General features: G+C 45.7%; 1 pseudogene; it reads left to right on the forward strand.

Moving 5' to 3' along the window:
- Positions 1–4,683: 4,683 nt before the first annotated feature.
- On the forward strand, positions 4,684–24,236 carry LOC133069852 (collectin-43-like; annotated as a pseudogene).

Genomic DNA, 24,236 nt, shown 5'->3' on the forward strand with positions numbered 1-24,236 from the left:
ATGTGAATGGATCTTGAGGACATTATGCTAATTGAGATGTCAGACTGAGAACAATAAATACTCTAAGATATCACTTATCCATGGAATCTAGAAAAAGTCAAATTCATAAAAACAGAGTAAATGGTAACTAAGGGATGATGGGAAGAGAGTTGCTTTTTTTTTTTTTATTTAGTCTCTCTGTCATGTCTGACTCTTTTTGAGTCTATGGACTGCAGCATGCCAGGCTTCCCTGTCCTCCACTATTATCCGAAGTATGCTCAAATTCTCTTCCATTGAGGCAGTTATACCATGCAACCATCTTGTCCTCTGTCTTCCCCTTCTCCTCCCAGCCTTCAGTCTTTCCCAGCATCAGGGTCTTTTCCAAAGAGTCAGCTCTTTGCATCAGGTGGCCAAAGTATTGGAGCTTCAACTTCAGCATCAGTCCTTCCAAAGAAAATTCAAGGTTGATTTCCTTTAAGATTGACTGGTTTGTTCTCCTTGCTTTCCAAGGAACTCTCAAGAGTCTTCTCCAGCACCACAGTTCAAAGGCATCAGTTCTTTGGTGCTCAGTCTTTTTAATGGTCCAACTCTCACATCCATACATGACTACTGGGAAAACCATAGCTTGGACTACGTGGACTTTTGTTGGAAAAGTAATGTCTCTGCTTTTAATTCACTGTCCAGCGTGTCACAGCTTTTCTTCCAAGGAACAAGTGTCTTTTAATTTCATGGCTGCAGTAATCATCCACAGTGATTTTGGAGCCCAAGAAAATAAAGTCTGTCACTGTTTCCATTGTTTCCCCATCTATTTGCCATGAAGTGATGGGACCGGATGCCATGATCTTAATTTTTTGACTGTTCACTTTTTTTTTTTTCATTTATTTTTATTAGTTGGAGGCTAATTACTTTACAATATTGTAGTGGGTTTTGTCATACATTGACTTGAATCAGCCATGGAGTTACATGTATTCCCCATCCCGATCCCCTCTCCCACCTCCCTCTCTACCCGATCCCTCCGGGTCTTCCCTGTGCACCAGGCCGGAGCACTTGTCTCATGCATCCAACTTGGGCTGGTGATCTGTTTCACCATAGATAATATACATGTTTCGATGCTGTTCTCTTGAAACATCCCACCCTCGCCTTCTCCCACAAAGTCCAAAAGTCTGTTATGTACATCAGTGTCTCCTTTTCTGTTTTGCATATAGGGTTATCATTACCATCTTTCTAAATTCCATATAAATGTGTTAGTATGCTGTAATGTTCTTTATCTTTCTGGCTTAATTCACTCTGTATAATGGGCTCCAGTTTCATCCATCTCATTAAAACTGATTCAAATGAATTCTTTTTAATGGCTGAGTAATATTCCATGGAGTATATGTACCACAGCTTCCTAATTCATTCGTCTGCTGATGGGCATCTAGGTTGCTTCCCTAGCATCTAGGTTGCTTTCCCTGCCTATTATAAACAGTGCTGGCAATGAACATTGGGGTGCACGTGTCTCTTTCAGATCTCGTTTCTTCGGTGTGTATGCCCAGAAGTGGGATTGCTGGGTCATATGCCAGTTCTATTTCCAGTTTTTAAAGAAATCTCCACACTGTTCTCCATAGCGGCTGTACTAGTTTGCATTCCCACCAACAGTGTAAGAGGGTTCCCTTTTCTCCACACCCTCTCCAGCATTTATTGCTTGTAGACTTCTGGATAGCATCCTGACAACGTATAATGGTACCTCATTGTGGTTTTGATTTGCATTTCTCTGATAATGAGTGATGTTGAGCATCTTTTCATATGTTTGTTAGACATTTGTATTTGACTATTCACTTTTAAACAGCTTTATCACTCTCCTCTCTCACCTTCACTAAGAGGTTCTTTAGTTCCTCTTCACTCTCTGCCATAAGAGTGGTATCATCTGCATATCTGAGGTTATTAATATTTCTGCCCACAATCTTGATTCCAGTTTGTGCTTCATCCAGCCCAGCATTTCACATGAGGTACTCTGTATATAATTTAAATAAGGAATGTGACAATATACAGGCTTGATGTACTCCTTTCCTGATTTGGAACCAGTCCATTGTTCCAGGCCTGGTTCTAACTGTTGCTTCTTGACCTGCATACAGTTTCTCTGGAGGCAGGTAAGGTGACCCAGTATTCCCATCTCTTTAAGAATTTTCCATAGTTTGTTGTGATCCACATAGTCAAAGGCTTTAGCATAGTCGATGAAGCAGAAATAGATATTTTTCTGGAACTCTCATGCTTTTTCAATGATCCAACAACTGTTGGCAATTTATTCACTGGTTCCTCAGCCTTTTCTAAATCCAGCTTGGATATCTGGAAGTTCTCGGTTCACATACTCTTGAAACCTAGCTTGAAGGATTTTGAGCATTACCTTGCTAGCATGTGACATGAGTACAATTGTGCAGTAGTTTGAATATCCTTTGGGATTGCCTTTCTTTAGGATTGGAATGAAAACTGACCTTTTCCAGTCTTCTGGCCACTGCTGAGTTTTCCAAATTTGCTGGCATATTGAGTGCAGCACTATCACAGCATCATCTTTTAGGGTTTGAAATAGCTCAGCTGGAATTCCATAATCTGCACTAGCTTTGTTCATAGTGATGCTTCCTAAGGCCCATTTGACGTCACACTCCAGTATGTTTGGCTCTAGGTGAATGATCACACCATCGTGGTTATCCGGGTCACTAAGATTTTTTGTACAGTTCTGTGTATTCTTGCCATCACTTCTTAATCTCTTCTGCTTCTGTTAGGTCCATACTGTTTCTGTCCTTTATTGTGCCCATATTTGCTTGAAATGTTCCCTTAGTATCTCCAATTTTCTTGAAGGGATCTCTAGTCTTTCCCATTCTATTGTTTCTTCTCTTTCTTTGCATTGCTCACTTAGGAAGGCTTTCTTGTTTCTCCTCACCATTCTTTGGAATTCTGCATTCCAAGATGAGTATATCTTTCTTTTTTTTCCTTTGCCCTTTGCTTCTCTTCTTCTCTGAGCTGTATGTAAGTCCTCCTGAGACAACATTTTTGCCTTTCTTTTTTGTGGGGATGATTCTGATCACTGCCTCCTGTGATTTGTTATGAACCTCCCTCCATAGTTCTTCAGGCATTCTGTCTATCAGATCTATTCCCTTGAATCTATTTGTCATTTCCTCTGTATAATCAAATAGGGATTTGATTTAGGTCATACCTGAATGGTCTAGTGGTTTTCCCTACTTTCTTCAATTTAAGTTTGAATTTTGCAAAGGAGTTCATGATCTGAGCCACAGTTAGCTCCCAGTCTTGTTTTGGTGCAAAGAGGATAATCCACCTGAGTTTGTTATTGGCCATCCTGTGATGTCCATGAGTAAAGTCGTCTCTTGTGTTGTTGGAAGAGGGTGTTTGCTCTGACCAGTGCGTTCTCCTGGCAAAACTCTGTTAAACTTTGCCCTGCTTCATTTTGCATTCCAAGGCCAAATTTGCCTGTTACTCCAGGTATCTCTTGACTTCTTACTTTTGCATTCCAGGTCCCTATGATGAGAAGGACATCTTTTGCTTTTTTTGGTGTTAGTACTACAAGGTCTTTCAGGTCTTCATAGAACCATTCAACTTCAGCTTCTTTGGCATTGCTGGTTGGGGCATAGACATGGATTACTGTGCTATTGAAAGGTTTGCCTTAGAGAGAAAGCACGATCATTCTGTCATTTTTGAGACTGCACCAAAGTGCTGCATTTTGGAATCTTGTTGACTATGAGGGGTACTCCGTTTCCTCTAAGGCAATCTTACCCACAGTAGTGGATATAATGGTCATCTGAATTAAATTTGACCACTCCCTTCCACTTTAGTTCACTGCTTCCTAAATTGTTGATGTTCACTCTTAGCATCTCCTATTTGACCATTTCCAATTTATGTTGATTCATGGACCTAACATTCCAGGTTCCTATACAATATTGTTCTTTACAGCATCATACTTTACTTTCAACACCAGACACATTTGCAAATGGGCATTGTTTGTGCTTTGGCTCAGCCTTTTCATTCCTTCTGAAGCTATTTCTCTGCTCTTCTGCATTAGCATATTGGACATCTACCAACCTGGAGGTTCATCTTTCAATGTAATATATTTTTGCTTTTTGATGGTCTTCACGGGGTTCTCAAGGCAAAAATACTAAAGTGGTTTGCCATTCCCTTCTCCAGTGGACCCCATTTAGTCAAAACTCTCCACCATGACCTGTCCAGCTTGGTTGCCGTACATGGCGTGGCTTATAGTTTCACTGAGTTAGACGAGGTTGTGATCCATATGATCAGTTTGGTTAGTTTTCTGTGACTGTGGATTTCATTCTGTCTGCCCTCTGATGAATGAGTATAAGAGGGTTGTGCAAGCTTCTTGATGGGAGGGTGTCGCTGTGGGGAAAACTCAGTCTTGCTCTGGTGGGCGAAGTGTGTAGTGTAGTCACTCAGTTGTGTCCGACCCTTTGCGACCCTGTGGACGGTAGCCAACCAGGCTCCTCTGTCCATGTGATTCTCCAAGCAAGAATACTGGAATGGATTGCCATTTCCTTCTCCAGGAGATCTTCCCGACCCAGGGATCGAACCTGGGTCTCCCGCATCACAGGCAGATGCTTTACCCTCTGAGCCACCTAATAAGTCTTTAATCCAATTTTCTGCTGATGGGTGGCTGTGTTCCCTCCCTGTATTTTGGCCTGAGGCCATTCTATGGTAGGGGTAATGGTAACTTCCTCCAAAAGGACTTATGCCAGCACACTGCCCCTCCCAGCACTGTTGGAGACAACTGCTCCTGACCCAGTGGAAGGCCACTGTCGACCCATGCCTCCACCAGAAATTCCCAAACACTCACAGGCAAGTCTGGCTCAGTCTCTTATGGGGTCACTGCTCCCTTCTCCTGATTCTTGGTGTGCACAAGCTTTTGTTTGTGCCTTCCAAGAGTGTTTCCCAGTCCAGTAGAAGTTCTAGAATCAAATTCTGCTGACCATCAGAGTCAGATTCCCTGGGGATACTCAGTCCCTTTGTTAGATCAACAGGTTTGGAAGTCTGTTGTAGGGCCTAGAACTTTGGCAACAGTGTGAGAACTTCCTTGGTATGAATGTTCTCCAGTTGAAAAGAAATTATAATTAAATTTCATGATTGAGGTGTTGATTACCACTACAATATAAGTCTCTTTGTGACCCCTTGGATGGTAGCCTGCCAGGCTCCTCTGCCCATGGGATTCTCCAGGCAAGAATACTGGAGTGGGTTGCCATTTCCTCCTCCAAGAAGTCAGATTTCAATACGTAAATACATCAAACTAATATGTTGCACATCTTGGGCTTCCTTGGGGGCTTAGATGGTAAAGAATCTTCCTGCAGTGTGGGAGACCTGGGTTCGATCCCTGGGTTGGGAAAACCCCTTGGAGGAGGGCATGGCAACCCACACCAGTATTCTAGCTTGGAGAATCCACATGGACAGAGGAGCCTAGCAGGTTATAGTCCATGGAGTTGCAAAGAGTCACACATGCCTGAGCCACTAGGTACAGCACAATATGCTGTACATCTTAAATATATACAATCCTGTATGTGAAGTATATTTCAAGTAAAAAAAAAAAAAAAAAGAAATGTTTGCATTCCAGGGTCTAGAAACCAAGAATGCTTGAATTTCTTTCATTCTCTCTCAGGATCAAGGTAAAGAGATAATCTGGGTTAGCAATTCTGACTCAATATGTTATATCAGTCATTTTGCTAGACAGTTTTGCATGTTATATCATACAATGTGAAGGATTAAATAAAAATAAATTTGTTTGTATCTTCTACCAGTGAAGGAGATCTTGGTTTGGTGCATTCACTGATGGGGAAGGGACCTGTACTGGATATTCATCTCACAGTAGAGAATGAAGTCACATGAGGACATTGTAGAGAATGTAAACAACAGGGTTAATTTGATAATGGGATGTTTTCCTTGATGACTGCTGTCAACACTAGAGAATAACGAACAATATATACTATGGGGACTCTGGATAATATAATACCCATTATCCTAGTTTTGGGACCAGAATTACCTTTTTGTACTACTGTTTCAGATTGCTTTGATACAGGACAGCTTATGACTGCTAGAATAATTTTTGAATGGAATACTCAGTATAAAAAAGGGGAAAAAATTTAATGCATCTATGATCAAAGAGCCAGCTCAAAAGAAAATGGATAATATAGGAGAAGCCATATTTCAACTACCAACAAATAAATTAAAGCAACTTATTAGAGATCAGGTTTTTTATAAATGTTATACTTCCCAATAAGCTATCGGGAAGTTTCCCTGGTGGTCCAGTGGTTAAGACTCCACACTTGCAATGCAACAGATACTGGTTCCATTCTTGGTTAGGAACTAGGATCCTGCCATACCTCATTCCATGGCCAAAAACAAAAGAAGCAAACCAATAACCTGTAAGTTACAGGGACTTCAAACTGAGGATACACTGGGGAGAAGACTTTTTCTTCTTTTTTGGCACACCATGTGTCTTATGGGATCTCAGTTCCCTGACCAGGAATTGAATCCAGGCCATAGCTGTGAAACCCAGGAATCCTAACCACTTGGCTACCACCAAACTCTCCCAAAGATGTTTTTCTCTTGCTTCCCTTCAGGGTGTCTGACACAGCATTGACTCAAATCCTTGTAGTTAATGTTCATGCCTTAGGAACACATGTGGCCATAGGGGGCTGAGTGGTACAGGCTCATTTGAATGGATGGTCAAGAAGGAAAGTGTATAAAATAATGAGGGATTAGGCTGGTTGGGCATGTGGTTTATTCTTTTATTTCTTATCTCCAAGGTATACCTGTGCTGAGACCATCTCTCCGGTGAGTTCTGAAGTATATGATTATGAAACAGAGGTAGTGAGTTAATATTGGTCACCAGGATCTTAGGATTGAGGGATCTAGGGGCCCATATAGACCCTGCCCCAAATCCACCCTCTCCTACCCCTTGGGATAAGCTAATAATCACTGGTCGTTGACCTTCTCCTTGGTTGGGGTCGAGACACAATTATACCTGGTAGAAAACTGATGTTTTCCAAAAGGTAGGAACATAGTGGTTTGGGGTACATCTGAGTCTCTGGAAGAGTCATTTGTATCCAAAAAACTATGACCCTGCTTCAGCTGACTTGCAAGACCCTGCGTTCTTCTGCATGAAGGGAAAGGAAATTCATCCTCATTAGAAGGGCACCTTTCCTGATACAGCCTGAAAGAAGAGTTTTGATTCTAGACTCACGTGCTTTTCATCTGGATTTGGGGGCTGCTTATGTCTGAACATCTGTCCATAAGAGATGAACTTTTAGTTAAATCAAGTGGCACATGCACTGAAGGCATTAATGTCTAAACCGGAAAAGGCATCTGGGCCAGCGAAGGTGATTTTTCATTTGGATCTCAGCTCTTAGCAGACAGGGGGAAAGTTTCAAAGAATGCCTGTATTCCTGGATAGTGAAGGGGAGGCAGATCACTGTTTTCCCTAAGACTCAGAAAAATGGGAGATAATATGATGTCAGTTTTAAGGAAACTAATGGGCATGAAACGTAAAAGGATATGAGGTGCTGAGAGAGTCATTTCCTAGGCAGGTTGATAAGAAGTCTAGGGGTCCCCAAGGAGAGAGAGGTCTGGAATAGTCAAGGAGGAAGAAAGGACAAACTTACTTTTTTTCTTCTACATTCCTTAGGATTATATAACAATAATGCCTGAGGACAGTCTTTGGATTAAACCTTCTGGCCAACTCTGTTATCTTAAAATGTAAATTATGGAAGTAGGTCTGGTGAGGTCTTTACAACCTCCAGACATTCTTTAGATTCATTGGAGAGTATATAACTCCATTGCTAACACTAGCAAGGGGGTACTCTTTCTGTCCCCTTCTGATGCCTATGTCAGAAGCTTTCTCTATCTCCTTTATACTTTAATAAAACTTTATTACACAAAAGCTCTGAGCGATCCAGCCTCATCTCTGGGCCCAGATTGAATTCATCTCCTCCAGAGGCCAAGAATCCTGGCGTCTTATCGTTCAGCCACAACCTTTCAGTGCCCTCCCATTCTAGCCGACCAATGGAGAAGCCACTCCTAGCCAGGTGTGGACAGTTGTTCTGAATTTGCACCTAGTTTCTCAGGAACAGGTGAAAGGTATAAATTGAACCGCCACGATTTGACCTCAGAGACATTGCCCTGTGCCTGACAAGTCAGGGGGCAAACAGAGCTGGAATCTTACTTCTTCTGATGTTCATTCTCCTTTTTCCTACCCGTGTCATGGTTTTGGAATCAAAGAGCTCAGCACCCAGAACAGAGCAGAAGTGGGTCTCTGAATGCTCTGGCTGAAGACCCCTGTGCCAGACCTCCGCTGACAGTTTCCAGAGACCAAAACCAAAGGAACTGGCCTACTGCTGTTGGGCTGGACCTCACAGGCCTTCATGCCTTGTAGATGCCCTGCTTTAAGACTGAAGAAAAAGTGAAAGACAGCAACAAAGACACCAATGGTTACTGGACAGGGCATCTTACATGTTGGAAACAAATGTCCTAGAGTGACTTGCCACCATTTACAGCAGGTAGAACATAGCAACAATTTTTGACATCGGAGGAGAAGTGTCAAAGTGTCAGCCTACCATTTATAGGGGGATCTGACCTCAGTTGGCTTATCTGTTACCAGAGAAACATGCAGCTAGGGCAGGAGCCAGTATGTAGGTGGTTACTAATTAAGCCCTGTATTTAAGAGGACTGGATAGTCCTGTGAGTGGAGCAAGGACTGGTCAAGCAGGGAGGTGTAGAAAGAGCAAGAGAACAGCCATCGTAAATGGGCTGACCATACAGACCATCCTTAAACAACCTGCATACCCCTTACTCTCTTGGTCCACTCCCCTTCCTCAGTATTCCTGGCCTCAGGTAAATAAGCATACACCACAATCAGATACCACAAATGCAACACAGACAACCACAGCTAGTGAATACTGAGAATCTAAAAGGTACACAATCTTTGGAGACAGGCATTGATCAGGTCAATTTTTCATGGAATTCCTGAGGACAAAAATAGCATATCGCTCTAGACACATGCATCAGACTCAGGCTGCACTGTCTGCAAACAGGCTCCCTCCACTTAGACTAGACATGAATGTAAGATGTGTAACAGGCTCAGTGCAGGGAGTATCATGACCATTAAGCAAAATACAAGTACTAACATCATTCTGGCATAATAACACCCATGACTATGATTGTTGTTCTGGGCCGCATTACCATTTAAGCTTGACCAACCTCAGTCCACACAGCCAGTGTCAAACACTGGAGAGGGGGTATAACAGACCACAGGGTTAATATAATGGTGCCTTTCTCTGGAAGGAGATGACTAATTTCTTAGTCATCTTAGGTGGACCCAGATGAAACTTTCAAGTCTCTTTCCAGTCCTAATCCCCATAGGGCTGCAAATCCAAAGCACTGGGGACTTCCCTGCCAGTCCTAAAGCCATTTACAATATGTTCCCCTGGGGGTAGATCCTGTGACAAGGGCAAAGGAGAATTATTCTCCTGACCAGTAGTTGGCAATGACCTTGGGTAGTCAACAGTTGAGCTGCGATGATGTCAACTAGTTTGCCTCTTGGTTAACTCGGCAAAAGCCAGGGATGATTGCTCCTGGAATATTTAGTTACAAATTCATGTGACTCAAGTTAGCCTCGTGGTCCACAGGTTGAGAGAGCGGGTTTCCTGTTCCAGTTGTTAAGTAGTCCACTCATCCTTCTATTAGCCCAGCAGCAGCAGGGCTGTAGGGCAGGTGGAACACCAGTCTGTGGCATTTTTTATTGGCCCATTCCTAAACTTCATAGCTGCTCAAGAGGGGTTTTTTGCATTGTTGAACAATTTAGATAGGCCTGCTGATGTACCAGCTTCCAGCTGTTGTAAAGCACTGTAGATCTGCCAAGCAGCTCCCAGCTCTTTCTTAGCATCTGAGCAGTAATGTTGAGATGAGGAAAAAGAGAAGCGGGCAGAGCAAGTGCTGGCTCTTGGACTCAGAAGAGGCAATCTGATTTTGCAAGAGTTGTCGGTCACTGTGCAACTTGCTGGTCTTCTCTGGACCTTATATTCATGGACATCCATGAAACACAGACACTGACGCTGCCACTTTACTCACAGGGCTGCAGTGAGGTCCTGATGAGATCTTGGGCTGAGGGTGCTCTAATGTGTGTTTCATGCCATGAACATCAGTGGCAGGTGCCCAGAACCCAGGTGGGGGTAAAATCGACTGAGTCAACAGGGCAAGAAATCACCTCTCTTTTCTCTGGACTGGAACTAGATCTTCAGGTTAAGGGCAGGTATAAAGAGCCAGTGGTGGCCCAGGAACTCTAATTTGCCTGGACCTTCTGAGCCCTAGAGAGAGCAACTGTGAGTGTCTCTATCATTGCCTCTCAATTTATTTTCCAGTGTCCAGTGAATATCTCCTTGCCTATGTGGCTGTTTATCCTACTGGTGTTGAGGAAGGCAGGGTCTGTGTAGCTGTTCCAGTCTAGGAGGGTCAATGCTAGCAGTGGGAGATAATGGGGTAATAAGGGATGCTCTTCACTCTGTTCCCTTTATTTGGTGGAAGATGTGTTTCCTGGACTGGCGGCAGGGGCAGGGGGCGGGGGGGGGGGGGGGAAGTTGAGTTGGACGTGACATCCAACCACATCTCTGATGCCATTGTCTGGAAGTCCCTGTGGAAAATGCAATCCATCGTCCTCTTGGACGGAAGCACTTCTCTGGCCTAGAAACCTATTCCACCCCACTACCTCAGCCTGCCTGGCGACCCTCTATTCTCTCCACAGGTCCATCAGGCTTTCTTAGAGCCTCTACAAAGCCCATGAGCCCTTTACATGGTTAAAACTTTACAGTTTCTACCTGAGAGAAGAAGAAAAACCCAGGTAGGAGTGACTTATGTCCTATACCCACCCCTGATCTCACTTAGCTCTTGAGTCCCTGTCTGATGGTAACTGGAAGCTCTGCTGGACATCTGCTCTTTCCTTCCCTGAAACCAGCCTTCCGCTAACTTCACCCGTCTATCATGTCCCTTCCTCCATGAGGCCCCTGTCCCATCTCCACACAGGATGTCTGGACAGGACTCTAGGAATGCCAGTGACTTTCCTCATGGAGCCCAGGAATGACAAATCCTGGTAAACAGAGTCATACACCCATCCTGTGCTCAGGACAGCCATTCCCAAGCATTCAGGACCAGGGCTTCTTTCAGACAGCACTGCAGACCCCAGCACTAGTCAGTCCACAATAGCAAGTGAGAGGAAGCCAGTCTGCATTGTCAGACCTAAGCCATCCACCTTACTGTCACAGAAAGGGAGAAGGAGGCCCACGGAGGGAAGGATCCCTCCCAAGGGCACACAGGGAGTCCCTCCAGATGAGACAGATGTCCTCAGAGAGGAATTCTACATCTTGGTCACATTACACCTGGCTGGAATGGCAAGCCCCAAAAGGGGATGACACAGAGCATCTGAGAGTAGATCCATGCTGCTGGCAGACCAGGTCAGAGGTCCAGCTGGTCCGCTCATGTGCTTCCTGGCCAGGCTTAATCCCACTTTCCCTTAACTGCTTTTAGAGCCCTGCTGCTCTTTTCCCCAGAGGATAGGGGAAGAGATGGGGAAAGGCCTTCTCCTGACCTCCAGGAGCTGGGCCACCCTAATGCACATCCTCAGATTGAGCGCACCCCCTCTTTCTGTTCATCTGTCTAGGACATTCTTCTCCTCCTTCTCTCCATGCTGCTCCTGCTCACACAGTCCCAGAGTTCCCAGGGCAAAGAAATGGATATCTATTCTGAGTACTGACTGATCCCTGCACCATGGCTGTGTGTCTCCTGTCAGTGGTAGCCTTCGTGGTCGTGATGGACAAGATGGGAAAAGAGGCCCCCTGGGCGAGAAGGGAGTTCCAGGTAGAGCTGGGACCATGGGCTTGTCTGAAGGGGTGGGCACTGGAATTGTAACCAACCCAGAAACTCTGAATCTTTTGCTATGGAAGCCTAATAGATGGTCTTCTTCCTAAATGGGTGGGTTTCACCCAGATTTTGAGCCCACCTAAAACACAGCTTTATTGGTTGGCAAAGACTGGCTGCCCCGAGCCTCCAGCTCCATCACCAGCTGTCCTGATTTCGCCCCTAGAATCTTCTGACTCCAACCACCCTACAAATGCTCAAATAGTGAGTAAAAGACTGGAACTTGGACTCCTGTGCTCCAGAATTTAACTGCTGTCCATTTGGATTCACTGGTGCCTCTGCAGGTTGTTAAAGATTTTTAATATTTAATTAAGCTGTCAGACTGAAATTGAAGAAAGTAGGGAAAACCACTCGACCATTCAGGTATGACCTAAATCAAATCCCTTACAATTATACAGTGGAAGTGACAAATAGATTCAAGGAATTAGATCAGATAGACAGAGTGCCTGAAGAACTATGAATGGATGTTCGTGACCTTGTATAGGAGGCAGTGATCAAGACCATCTCCAAGGGAAAAAAAGGCAAAATGGTTGTCTGAGGAGCCTTACAAAGAGCTGAGAAAAGAAGAGAATCAAAAGGCAAAGGAGAAAAAGAAAGATATACCCATTTGAATGCAGAGTTCCAAAGAATAGCAAGGAGAGATAAGAAAGCCATCCTCAGTGATCAGTGCAAAGAAATAGAGGAAAACAGTATGGGGAAGAGTATAGATCTCTTCAAGAAAATTAGAGATACCAAGGGAATATTTCACACAAAAATGGGCATGATAAATGACAGAAATGATACGGACCTAACAGAAGCAGAAGATATTAAGAAGAGGTGGCAAGAATACACAGAAATACTACACAAAATGATCTGCATGACCCAGATAATCACCTTGGTGTGATCACTCACCTAGAGCCAAACATCCTGGAATGCAAAGTCAAGTGGGTCTTAGGAAGAATCACTATGAATAAAGCTAATGGAAGTGATGGAATTCTAGTTGAGCTATTTCAAACCCTAAAAGATGATGCTGTGATAGTGCTGCACTCAATATGCCAGCAAATTTGGAAAACTCAGCAGTGGCCACAGGACTGGAAAAGGTCAGTTTTCATTCGAATCCCAAAGAAAGGCAATGCCAACGAATGTTTAAACTATCACACAATTGCACTCATCTCAAATGCTAGCAAAGTAATGCTCAAAATTCTCTAACCCAGGCTTCAACAGTACATGAACTGTGAACTTCCAGATGTCCAAGCTGGATTTAGAAAAGGCACAGGAACCAGAGATCAAATTGCCAACATCTACTGGATCATTGAAAATGCACAAGTTCCAGAAGACTATCTACTTCTGCTTTAGTGACTACGACAAAGTGTTTGGCCCTGTGGATCACAGCAAACCGTGAAAAATTCTTAAAGAGATGGGATACCAGACCACCTGACCTGCCTCTTGAGAAATCTATATGCAGGTCAAGCAGCAATAGTTAGATCCAGATACAGAACAAGGTCTGGTTCCAAATTGGAAAAGTGTACATCAAGGCTGTATATTGACACCCTGCTTATTTAACTTATATGCAGAGTATATCGTGTGAAATGCCAGGCTGGATGAAGCACAAGCAGGAAACAAGGTTGCCAGGAGAAATATCAACAACCTCAGATATGCCACAACGTCAGATATACCCCCCTAATGGCAGAAAGTGTAGAGGATCGAAAAAGCCTCTTAATGGAAGTGAATGAAGAGAATGAAAAAGTTGGCTTAAAGCTCAATATTCAGAAAACTAAGACCATGGCATCTGGTCCCATCACTTCATGGCAAATAGATAGGGAAACAATGGAAACAGTGAGAGACTTTATTTTTCTGGGTTCCAAAATCACTGCAGGTGGTGACCACAGCCATGAAATTAAAAGACTCTTGCTCCTTGGAAGAAAAGCTCTGACAAATCTAGACAGCATATTAAAAAGCAGAGACATTACTTTGCCAACAAAGGTCCATCTAGTCAAGGCTATGGTTTTTGCACTAGTCATGTATGGATGTGAGAGTTGGACCATAAAGAAAGCTGAGCGCCAAAGAATCGATGCTTTTGAACTGTGGTGTTGGAGAAGACTCTTGAGAGATCCTTAGACAGCAAGGAGATCTAACCAGTCTGTCCTAAAGGAAACCAGTCCTGAATATTCATTGGAAGGGCGATGCTGAAGCTGAAACTCCAATACTTTGGCTACCTGATGTGAAGAGCTAACTCATTGGAAAAGACACTGATAATGGGAAAGATTGAAGGCCGGAGGAGAAGGGGATGACAAAGGATGAGCTGGCTGGATGGCATCACTGACTTTATAGACATGAGTTTGAGTAAGCTCCGGGAGTTGGTGATGTACAGGGAAGCCTGGTGTGTTGCAGTTGATGGGGCTGCAAAGAGTCGGACAAGACTGAGTGACTGAACTGAACTGAACTGAACTCCATAATGAGTAAGAAAGGATGAGGCACTGTGGCCCCATACTCAAACCTGAATAAAAGGATTTTCCCTCAATACATTACAGAGAGAAAGAAAGGGACCTTATATTTCATAGCCCAGTCCAGTGCTTAGGAGCTCACTTGAGTAGCTTATATAATCCCACCAAAAGTCTAACAAGTGATGCATTAATCTCATTTGATGGGGAAGAAAATTGTGATACAATGATGCTATGTGAAACCCAACCTAGAAGGTGAAAAGGACATAGGTTTGTTTTTCAGACACATCTGAGCATGTCTGATAGCTCTTCCTCCACAGCAGAGGTACCTAGGGCAAACTATTCAGTGCCTCTGACTCTCAGTTTGCTCAGCTATGGATGGAAATCATACGACCACAGAGTGATAAGTAATTGAGCCAAGGCTTCATCTTTTTTTTTTTTTTTTGGTGAGGCTTCAGGATAAAGTTGCATCCTCTTGCTGTACCAATTAGGTGGATTCTCCTGAGGTTTCCTAAAATACAGCTTATTAAGGGAAGTGTCTGAGAAACACTGACCCACAGGAGAAGATCTGGGTGTTACTGGTGAGAAGTGAGAATTCAATAAACCAACGAGTATGAGGGGACCACCATGGCACTGAGCCAAGGCTGTGGAGGGATCAACTGAGATCTTTATCTTTTTGGTTTGCATTTTAGCTGTTGAGAAAAGAAGCGAATAACATTTAAGCTGCAAGGAATACACAATATCCTCAGGCTGTGCAGGATAGGAGACAAGTATCTCTCCTTTGCAGACAGAAAGTCGTTCCCAGCATTAAAGAACGGAGCCTTGATAAGGATGCCTAGAAGTGAACTCAATGGTGGGTTGCTATTCAAGGTACCAGTTCCCTCTATCTCCCAGAGGGTCCCGAATTGAATCCCAGGGAGGGGGTCGGGTGGAAACGTTTCCTATAGTGGCCCCTCAGGTGCATGGATGTACCCCAGACCTCCCTTTCTTGTGCATTCCAAGCCTGGCCTTGGGTTGGTGCTTGGAGAGAGAACAGTGCAGTTGGGCCAAGACCAGGCTCCACACTGGCTCCCCAGATCCAAGCACTGCTGTCCTTTAATTATGACGGGTCTGGGAATTTCCTGGAGATCCAAGGATCCTCAGATGGTGACCAGTAAGGCTGGGTGTGGCCAGAGTCTGCACTGGGGACAAGACAACCTTCCCCACAGATTCTGACACACATGTTCCCAAGAACCTGATGTGAAGGACAAGATGGGCCTGAGAGGAGAGACCCTTGAGCAGAGGTAGAGGGTGGGGCTGGGTCACTTGGGGATGCCCCAGATATGTCGTGGAGGGCCAATAACACCTGGACCCTGCTTGGGGAGCTGTATTTCCAGGGAGAATTCCTTCCTTACTCAGTGCCTCTGAGATTGCTGCCCAGAAGGATTCAGTGACAGAGTCCCTCCTGGGGTGCACATCTCCCATGGGAGTGAAACTCACATCCCACAACATCTCCCAACCTCGACCCCTGCTGATCTCTCTGAGCTCATTTCTTTCCCCTGCTCCCAAACTCCCTGGGGACTGACCACACTGGCTCCTTGTTGGTCCCTGAGCACACACATCCCCCCGCCTCCCCAGGGCCCCGTCCTTGCTCTGTGCATACACGTCCCCATGGCTCACTCCTTACCCCCTTCACAGCTTCACTCATAGACCCCCTCTCTGGCCATCCTGTTTAGAAGACACCCCTGACAATTCTCTAGGCTTCAATTTACCTCTGTAGCACTTATTCTGATCTGATGAATTACCATCTGTTGTACATTTTAATTTTTGTTATCTATTTCTACATAGCTAAGTTCAAGCTCTGTGAGGAAGGGATGTGGTATTTGTCCTTTTTTTTCACTTGTATAATCCCAGCTTTTAGGACAGTGCTTTGTACCTATTAGAAGCTCATTGAATACTTGTTGGAATAGAAGAATGTAAACAGCCAGGAGATGAGGCATTTTAGAACAGTTAAGGCTGAACAAATTGCTGGTCCATAAAGCTTCACTTCAGGTGCCACTGAGGTTCAGGGCTAGGGCTTCAGGGGATGTGAGGAGGCAAAAATGATTGCCTGGGAGGCATGGTGATTGCTACTCAGAAGGACATTCTTTCCTCCACTTCCACCCATGGCCTCCATGGTTTGTGCACAAGGGTGGGCAAACTCTGATGCTCCCTTCTAAGGAGTGACTTGCTTCCCAGGTACTTGCTGCCACCCAGCCACGGGGGAGCCCAGGGATCTCTGCCTGAGCACAGTGCACCGTTGTGTCTGGGATGCAGGGCTCAACCTCTGGGCTTCCGTATCATGCCTTGTGAAGGTTGTAACTACGAGCAGGACACAACGTGCAGCACAGAGGCCCTCAGCCACACATCAAACGCACCAGTATCCCACCACCTATACATTCTTGGCCCAAGCAGGCCAGACCCTCTTACTCTGGGAAAATGATTTCCAAATCTGAAATGTCACCTCTCCTCTCTGTCTCTCTAAATCCTCTTCAGCCTTAAAGTGCTGTTTGCTCCAAATGTGTGTTCTCGGATTGAGGATGCTCTGATGGGTTGAGGGACATCTCATGAACTGCTTTCCTCACTCATTACCTGTGCCTCACAGTTTAAAACTTGATGACAGATTCCTTGTAGACTAGGACCTGGTGCTAATGTTTACATCCTGCCTAGTGCTAGGCAGAAAGCTAAGTTCCACAGATAGTTTCTCAGTGAACAGAGAAATGAAATAATGAGGAAATGAACAAATAAGTGAATGCACACGTTAGCAGCACCTGACAGATTTCTTCTGTTGTCTTATTGCACATGAATGCTTTACTCACAACAGCCAAAAATGGAAGCAACCCAAGTGTCTTTCAACGTTTATCCATGGTGAATGACAAACAAAATGTTTTGTGTTCACACTATAGAACATGGCTCAGCCATATGAAGGAATGAAGTACTGGGATAAGCCCCAAGAAGGTCACTACGTGTTTAAAAAGCCAGACACAAAAGGTCATTTTTTGTATGTATTCATATAAAATATTCAGAGTAGATCATTGAGACAGGAAGCAGAACAGTGGAAGCCAAGCCCTGGGAGGAGGCAGGGATGGAGTGATGAAGAGGTGTGAGGTTTCCTTTGGGGTTGATAACATATTTTTGAGCTAAATAGAGGTAGTAGTGGCACAGTGTTATGAATGAGCAAAATGACACTGATTTGTACAGTTTGAAAAAACTGATTTTAGGGAATTCCATGGTGGCCCAGTGGTTGGGACTTAGCGTTCTCACTGAGAGGCCCTGGGTTCAATCTCTGGTCAGGGAAAGAAGATTCTGCATGCCTTGTGGCACAGCCAAAAAAATTTAAAAAGTTAATTTTCTATTTTGTGAATTTCATCTCAATGGATCCAGAATAACCAAATTCCCAGAATGGAGTGTAAAATTCTTAAAGAGGGATAAATCTCATATAATTTCAGACTTAGGCAGCCTTTTGTGAAGTAACATGTCTTTTTAAAAATCTTTGGTCACTTTTCCAATATAAAAATATATGGTCACCAAAGATAAAAAGAAGAAAATCAAGATGCCCTGAGTTGTGCCAGGTAGAAAGAACAACTGTGAAGACTTTTGTATAGGCTGTTCTGATAGTTTTTCCAATATGTATTACATGTGCCCACGTATTTATGAAGAGAATCATATTGAACAGGTGTTTATAATAAACTTTTACTACTTAATGGTTTGTTATAATTTAGTCTATTTTCTGTACTTTCAAGAGCATGTTGCATAGCTTTTCCTCTTCCTTTTATTAAAATATAAATGACTGAAAGTATATTACTTCCAGGTATACAACATAATGATTTATATTTGTATATATTGTGAAGTGATTGCACAATAAGACATGTCAAAAAGCATCAACACACATAGTTACAATTTGTGTGTGTATGATGAGGACTTTTAAATCTACTAAGCAACTTTTAAGCATGCAACCCAGTGTTATTAACTATAGTAACCTTGCTGTACATTGCATTCCTCGGACTCATTTATTTTATACCAGGAAGTTTGTGCTTTTTGATTACATTTATTCATTCTGCTCACTTCCCAACCCCACCTCTAGCAACCATCAATCTGTTCTCTGCATCTATGTGTGTGTTGCTTTTGTTCATTTGTTTTTTAGATTCCAAATATAACATCCTATGATACCTATATTTTTCTGTCTGCCTTATTCCACTTATAACCATTTATAAGCCCTCAGGGTTTGTCCATGTTGTTGCAGATTGCAAGATTTCATTACTTTTTCTGGCTGAATAATGTTCCACTGTATATACAAACTGCATTTTCTCCATCCATTCATCAATCCACAGATTCTTAGACTCTAGGCTGCCTCCATGTCTTGGCTCCTGTAAACAATGCTGCGATGAACTTGGGATTTCAATATCTGTTTGAATTAGTGTTTTCATGTTCTTTGCTTAAATACTCAGAGGTGGAATTGCTGGATAGTATAGGAGACCTATTTTTAATTTTTGAGCAACTTCATACTGTTCTCCATAGTGTCTGTATCAATTTACATTCCCACTGGGCTCAGTCACTCAGTCATATCTGCTTCTTGCTACTGCATGGACTATATAGCCCATCAGGCTCCTCTGTTCATGGGATTCTCCAGGCAAGAATGCTGGAATGGGTAGCCAGCCCCTTCTCCAGGGGATCTTCGAAATCCAAGGACTGAGCTTGGGTCTCATGTATTACAGGAAAATTCTTTACCTTCTGAGCCACCAGGGAAGCCTACGTTCCCACTAACAGTGCACAAAGATTCCCTTTTCTCCACATTCTCCAACACTTCTTATTTGCTATCTTTTTCATCATAGCCTTTATAAAGGTATACAGTGACAGCTCAGTGTGGTTTTGACTTATACTCTTCTGGTGATTTGTGTCAGGTGTCATTTCTGACATAAACTTTAGTTCTCAGAAGGTGGAGACCAGGGAGTCCATGGTCAACGGTAAAAGCTGATAGACTTACCTGCCATAAATACTGTGGCCTTGGGGCGGGGGCAGATGTATTCTGTGCAGTCAGGTGGGTCTTGGTTTGGATCTGCCTCCAACTCTGCAAGCCTGTTTCTTCACCTGTAAAATGAAGATGTGGACACGCATTTCCTCAGTCACCACTGGACCAGTCAGGTGGAGGGGAGTGTATACACCGTACAGAATGGCAAAGGAATGCCAGGGCCCTGACTCTGCAGGCAGCTGGCTCCTCCTGGGCCGGGGTCAGCCTTATGTCCATCTCTTCTACATCACAGTTTCTCCAGGACAAGCAGGATGAGCAGGAATGCCTACATGAGCAGGCCCTGTTGACCCAAAGGGGACAATGGCTCTGCTGGAGAACCCAGACCAAAGGGAGACCCTGGACCACATCACCATGTGGTGGGCAGCTGGGCATGGAATGCAGGTGTCTGCAGGTGGTGTGCTGCTGCTAGGAAATGGCAGTAGGTGTGCACGGATTCTACACCAGGAAGAGGAAGAAGGTCATTCTCAAGGTGGCACGGGTTATTTCAGGGAAGGCTGGAGCTCCTGGGGAGGGCAGAATGGGGGCAACATCTTTAGGAGGAGGCTGCCTGTCTGAGTTCTATTACAGCCCCATCTTTTATGCACTCCCACTTCCAAGGAGATTCAGTGTTACTAACCAGGCTGGTCCTTTTCCCCAGGGCCTCCAGGCATGCCTGGTCCAGCTGGAAGGGAGGGCCCCTCAGGGAGGCAGGGGGGAATGGGACCTCCGGGCACACCAGGCCCCAAAGAAGAGACTGGGCCCAAAGGCAGGAGGGTGGTATGTGGTGGGTGAGGGAAGGAGACGGAAGGGGTGACATGGGCAGCCCTGGTGGGGACCAAGGTATGTGCACAGTGCCTGGAAAATCCTGGAACCTCCGCGCCTGGTCGGCCTTGCCTGGGCCTCACCCTCAACTTTCCCACACTGGCTGAATTTCCCCCATACTGTCCCTGGATAAGGCCAGGCAGTGAGGAGCAGTCTCCCAGGTAGCTCTCTCACCTGGAGCTGTGGGTGACAAGCTGCACTGCTGAGGAAATGGTACCTGTGAGCACACTCTCAGCCGTGCTTCTCCAATGTGTTCCTTCCTCAGGAGGAGTGGGTGCCCCAGTCATGCAGGGCTCCCCAGGCCCCGCAGGTCTCAGAGGAGAGAGAGGTGCCCCCGGGGAGACTGGAGCCCCTGGACGTGCTGGGGCGGCAGGTGAGCAATGGACGTGGGGCTGGGCTCATGTTCCCCTGTGCCCACCCCCACCAGCCACCAGGTCAGAGCTGGCATTCCGGGGAGAGAGCCAGCGTTGGGCTCTGGGCACTGCCTCTAGGAAGAGGGTGGTGTGAGCAGCAGGGACTGTCTGTATCCAGGGAAGGCTGGTCGTTGGGTTATGGGACAGTCAGTGTACAGAGAGAATACAAGGACAGCTTCCAGGCACAGAGGGACATTTGTACAGGCGGAGGGCACACTGCTGGGGATATGACAGTTCATGTACTGGGGGAGGTGAAAAGTGCTGGAAAGTGTGCCTAGAACTCACACAGCAATTCTTCCGTGACCCCAGGGCTTGAAGCCATTGGTCCACAGGCCCTTCGGGTGCCATGGGTCCCCCAGGGCTAAACGGGGACAGAGGTGATCCTGGATAAGAAGGAGCCAAGGGAGAAAGTGGACTTGCAGGTAAGAAAGCTCTGCGGACTCTAGTGGGTGTGGAGAGGGTAGGAGGCCCTCTTTAGTTCAGCTCTTTCTCTCATGAGTCCCATGTCCTTACCCCAGCCCCAATACGCATATCCACTTGTCACTATTCCTGAGACCTGGGCTCTGAGTGACCCCAGGCTGTACTTGATCTGTCTTCACTTGGCCTCTCTTTCCTGCAGTGCTCTCAGGCAACAGGTGGCAATCTTAGAGGGACAGTTATAATGCCTCCAGAATGCCTTCTCTCAGGATAAGAAAGGTGAGTTCCTGGACCTGACCCTGAGCCAGGCCCCGAGTATGGGCCTCAGACTGGGTCTGGCTTGGCTTGCAGTTCACTGGACTTGGGTTTAAATTGGACTTGCTGGGACCATGACTGGGACTGAACCTAGACCTGGGGCAGGAAGTGGGTCTAAGGACAGGGCTGGGACAGGGTCATGTCCCCATGTGCTCCAGGAGCTCAAGTAGATGCACAAGACAAGGAGGAGGATGCAGTCTGGTCATCCGTTCAGCAGACCTTCACCCAGCTTACTCTGGGTGGGTTCCTATGACACACAAGGGGACACCCAACCCAGGATGCATTTCTTCCCTCTGTGGGGCCAGGTGTGCAAATGCCCAGAGAAGAAGCTGCACAGCCCAGGGCGGCAGAGAATCCACACATGATCCTGAGAGCAGGGGTAGGATGCTGCCCTTGAGGTTCAAGGCTGCTGGGGACCTATCCTTGGTGTGTGGCCACCAAGTATCTCACCCTAAACATGCCCCTGGGTTTTGCAGTGGCAGGCTGCCTCCACTATCTGGCCAATGCTGGACCCTCCCTTCATCTGCCTAGGTATTTAAACCAGAGTTTCTTCCCGAAGCCTGGATCCTCAGCAGGCAGAGGCCTCCTGGAGCACACACCTGAGTGTCCTGTGCCTTTGGGACTTTCCACCAACTGCACCTCCTCCTTCTCTGCTCCTCCTGACAACAGCTAGGAATCCACATCATTCATCAAGTAAAGTGAAGTGATTGGGCTTCCGTGGTGGCTCAGCTGATAAAGAAACCACTTGCTATGCAGGAGATCTGGGATCAGTTCCTGGGTTGGGAAGATCCCCTGGAGAAGGGGAAGGCTACCCACTCCAGTATTCTGGCCTGGAGAATTCCATGGACTGTATAGTCCACGGGGTCACAAAGAGTCGGACACAACTGAGAAACTTTCACTTTCATTCAGAGTTTTCTGAAGGTGAAGATCAGGCGACCTAGTGAGATATAGGGTTGGCTCCTAAGAACTCAAGCCAACTAAGTACTGAAGTAGTGGGATGAGAATTTCCAGCAGTTTATGTCTTCCTTCTTGCACAAGCATATTTATATACCTGCTTATTCCCTCATTCCCTGGTAGTTCAGTTGGTAAAGGATCTGCCTTCAGTGCAGGAGACCTGGGTTCAATCAATGGGGTGGGAAGATCCCCTGGAGAAGGAAATGGCAGACCACTCCAGTATTCTTGCCTGGAAAATCTCAAGGACAGAGGAGCCAGTGGGCTGCAGACCATGCTGTCAAAAAGAGGTGGGCATGACTGAACAACTAAACATCATGCAGCTGAAACAAAGGAGAATCTGGGCATATGCGCTTGAACACGTCTGTACCTAAACACCATCACTCAGTTGACATCATCTACATAAATGAACACAAATGCACACATATGCATAACCATCAGATGGACCTTGAGTCAGCCCATGTACCTTCAGACGGACACATGCACACACGTAGCCACCCAGATGCATGGATGTAACATAATCATGGCACACGAGCTGACACTGACGTTGTTCAAGCCTGTCTGGGTGACATCCTAACTCCCTGGAAAATCTGGTCTCTAACTGCTTGATGAAGCTACTCAGACAAAAAGGGCTAGTGTTCAGAACACAGCCTGGGTTCTGAACCAGTCCAGTAAGCCCTCTTAGGAGCCCTGAAGATTTCCATGCAAGACCCTGGAAGTCAGGGGTGTGGATGGGATGGAATAAAATGAGATACTTAACACAAAACATAGGGGGTGTTGTTATGTAGTGTTTCTACCTTAGAAATAAGAGATTAGACTCTGAAAAGGTAAATGACTTTCCTTGTCACTTGGGCTGTTATTGCCAGGGTGGAGCTTAACACATGGAGCTTAACAGAGGCCAAGACAGGGCCCTCTCCAAAGCTGATCCCACACTTTCCTCCTGCTCCCACGCAGAGCTCAGATGCCGTCATCCCCTGCTCAGTGGTCCAGGGAGGCTGGCTGGCTGTAGCATCACCTGCAAGCATAGGAAGCCAACACTGGACTGCCCCTAGTGCAGAGGTCAGCACTTGGCTGCTCTCAGATGCACCCCGGTCTTCCCTTTCTCCTCACCCCTTCACACAGCACAGAAGTGCTCAGACAACTCCACATGACCGATCATCATGCACTGGTGAGAGTCAGCTGCCTGAGTGGAGTTTTCCCCACTCTCAGGAGCTGCCCCAGGCTCTGAGTGTCATTTCCCTGCCACAGTCCTTCCTGTTTACACAGTAATTAAAGTCCCGGATTCTGGTAACATCATGGGGAGGAACAGAGTGCACATGGGAGCTTTAGTGTCACATCCAATCAGGTCTGATCCTTGTCTATATTTGACAGTTGGGCGACTTTGGCCCTCTCCCATAAGCACCTGAGTTCCAGGGTCCTCGTCTGTTGCTCTGGAACTAAGTGCCTTGCTTTCTTCTTATCTGGTTCCCTGGTACCCTTATGTCAGGCTGGAGACTCCAGGTGGAACACAAGGTCTAGGTGCTGCCACATCTGCAACCTGACTCTCCTCTTCCCCTAATGGTGCTCTTCCCCAATGGCCAGGTCATCAGGGAGAAGATCTTCAATACGGCAGGTGCTGTAAAATCTTATTGAGATGCTCGGCAACTCTGATGAGAGGCTGAGGGACAGCTGGCCTCCCCATGTTCTGCAGCAGAGAATGAGGCTGTGATACAGCTGGTCAGAGCTCAGAACAAGGATGCTTTCTTGAGCATGAATGACATCTCCATGGAGGGCAGGTTCACCTATCCCATGGGGGAGTCACTGGTCTATTCCAACTGGGCCAGTGAGGAGCCCAACAACAGCAATGGCGGACAACCAGGGAACTGTGTGCAGATCTATCCTGAGGGCAAGTGGAATGATGTACCCTGCAGGGAGCAACTCCTCATGATCTGCGAGTTTTGA

Source organism: Dama dama, chromosome 15, assembly GCF_033118175.1.
Source record: "Dama dama isolate Ldn47 chromosome 15, ASM3311817v1, whole genome shotgun sequence".
Classification (NCBI taxonomy): Eukaryota; Metazoa; Chordata; class Mammalia; order Artiodactyla; family Cervidae; genus Dama; species Dama dama.